Raw genomic sequence first — 2,500 nt, forward strand, 5'->3', positions numbered from 1 at the left:
TTTTTTTCCTTCGTTCACACTCTTTTATTTCCTTCTCGTTATATCGCGTCTGGAGAAGGCTAAAGGATAATCGATATCGTTCCCGTAACGCAACTTCGATGAACGCAACTCTCGCGGAATCGTTTCAAGGATTTTCGAGTGCGCGCACTTACATGGAGATAAGGAAAATTAAATCCTATTAAGTCGTTGTTATCGTAATTACGATCGCGCTCGAACTAGCCTTATTGAGAAAGGAGCCAATGCCTGTGCTTTGGATTCTCTCTTTTTATCTCTCTCTCTCTCTCTCTCTCTCTCTCTCTCTCTCTCTCTTTCTTTCTCTTTCTTACACACACAGAAAGAGAGAGAGAGAGAGACGCACGCACATATAATTCACAATTTCATTATTTATACGATTACACATGCCCACTTGAATTTTCCTCAATTTCTAATAATACTTAAAAATTTTTCTAACACTCATCTATTTTAGATATCAACAGATATCGGAATTACATGTAACGTGAAACGCATTCGATCGTGTTTTTCTTTTTCTTTTACTTTTTTCGAGATGAATAAACGTCGAGGTGAAGAAAATATCGATTCCGTCGTTCGATCGATCTTTCTTTCTTTCTTTTTTCTTTTTTTGTTTTGTTTTGTTTGCTCCTTCCTTTTTTCTTTTTTTTTTTTTTTTTTTTTTTTTTTTTTTTTTTTTTTTTGATTCATTCCCCTTACTCTATCTCCTCGACCTTGGCAAATCAAGGAGGAGAGAGAGAGAGAGAGAGAGAGAGAGGATCTTCGGGGCACGAGAAAAAGGTCCTGATATACCTGTAATTTCGACAGCATTTGCCCGAAATCTTCTTTCGGGCCGGGCGTGTGTTTCCCTAAGCACGAGAGAGATTTCGAGAGGGAATCGGTAGCGCTTCTGTGTGCGCCCGTAATAACCGAGATTTCTTCGCGATTTCGTGGAACATCTGTGTAATTTGCGTGCGGAATGATGAGAGGGAATAGCCCCTTAGGGTGTCTCGCTGTGATCGACTTGCCCCCGTCGATGATCTTCCAGTTTTCGTGAATCTCAAACTTACCCGGGGTCTCATTTCTTTCTCTTTTCTTTTTCCCTTTCCCTCCCCCCACTCCTCTTTCTCTATTCCTTTTTTTGCTATCTCTCTTCTTGCTTCCTCCCTTTCTTTCTTTCTTTCTTTCTTTCTTCCTTTTTTTCTTTCTTTCTTATATTTCCGGATACATTAGACTCTCTTACGATTTTTTGTTTATTCCTTTTCCTTCCTCCAAATGTCATATATTAAGAAAGAATCGTCGTAATCGTTTTTGGAAGAACACGGATAAATAGATAGATAGATAGAGAGATAGATAGATAGATAGATAAATAGATAGATAGATGAACAGAGAGAGAGAGAGAGAGAGAGAGAGAGAGAAAGACTCTCAACGATCTCTCGCAACAAGTGAAAGGTGGATATATTATTTTTAGAAACTCTATAGAGATACGAACATTTTACTCTAACAACGTTCAAACTATCTAGACGCCATTATAAGAACGTAATTCTTTGCGATTACGTGGAAGGCGATAAGAGGAGGAAACGATTCATGGTGAGAACCATTCGTTCTCACGTAGGATTAATGTTTCTTCTATTCTATCTTCGACGATGTCCTTTTGTTGTTATTTCTTATAAAGAGAATGACGAATAGGAGTAAGAATAATAATAATAATAATAATAATAAGAAGAAGAAGAAGAAGAAGAAAAAATGAAGAAAAAGAAAATGGAAAAAAAGAAAAAGAAAAAAATGATAACGATGACGATGAGGCCGATGACGACGATGATGATAATGATGATGATGATGATAAATATCATGGATAATTATTTGCGTGGTATCTATAACAGGATAAACTCGATGACCACTTTAAATCCGTCACATTTGATCGCGTTAATTATATACACACATACATACATATATATATATATATATATATATATATATATATATATATATATATATATATATATATATATATATATTTCATATACACATATTACCCATAATTACGGATTTATACGAACCAAGAAGATCTTATCTCGCTGGTAAAATTGGAATGGAAATTTGTTTGGCTCTGGTTACTCTAATGGATATTAATAGTCTTAGTCTCATCTCAACGACGCACGAAAAGATCGAGTACTTCTTATTTTACTTACTTATTTAATCATTACTAATGGGAATAGCGAAGCGGAGGAGGAAGGTAAACGAAAGGGGGGTGGAGAGTGGGAAGACGTAAAATTGAATTGAAAATAATGCGTAATGATGTTAAACGATAATGCAATTAATCGATAGGTGAATACCGATAACGATCCTATCATTCACACGGATACAAAGTAAATTAATCTAATGCATAAGTGCCTGATCATAATCAATGACGCTAATGCCACACTGTTCATTTTTTTGTTTTTTTTCTTTCTCTCTCTCTCTCTCTCTCTATCTCTCGCTCTGTTTGTCCGTTTGTTTGTCTATGTCTTTG

General features: G+C 35.7%; 1 protein-coding gene across 1 annotated transcript in view; it reads left to right on the forward strand.

Annotated features, from left to right (window-relative positions):
• Nucleotides 1–2,500, forward strand: part of LOC124949502 (homeobox protein aristaless-like) — a gene marked incomplete at its 5' end in the record, with an annotated part of 28,404 nt that overhangs the window by 15,250 nt on the left and 10,654 nt on the right. The gene's annotated exons all lie outside the window — the stretch shown is intronic.

This window comes from Vespa velutina, chromosome 5, assembly GCF_912470025.1.
Source record: "Vespa velutina chromosome 5, iVesVel2.1, whole genome shotgun sequence".
NCBI classification, from domain to species: Eukaryota; Metazoa; Arthropoda; class Insecta; order Hymenoptera; family Vespidae; genus Vespa; species Vespa velutina.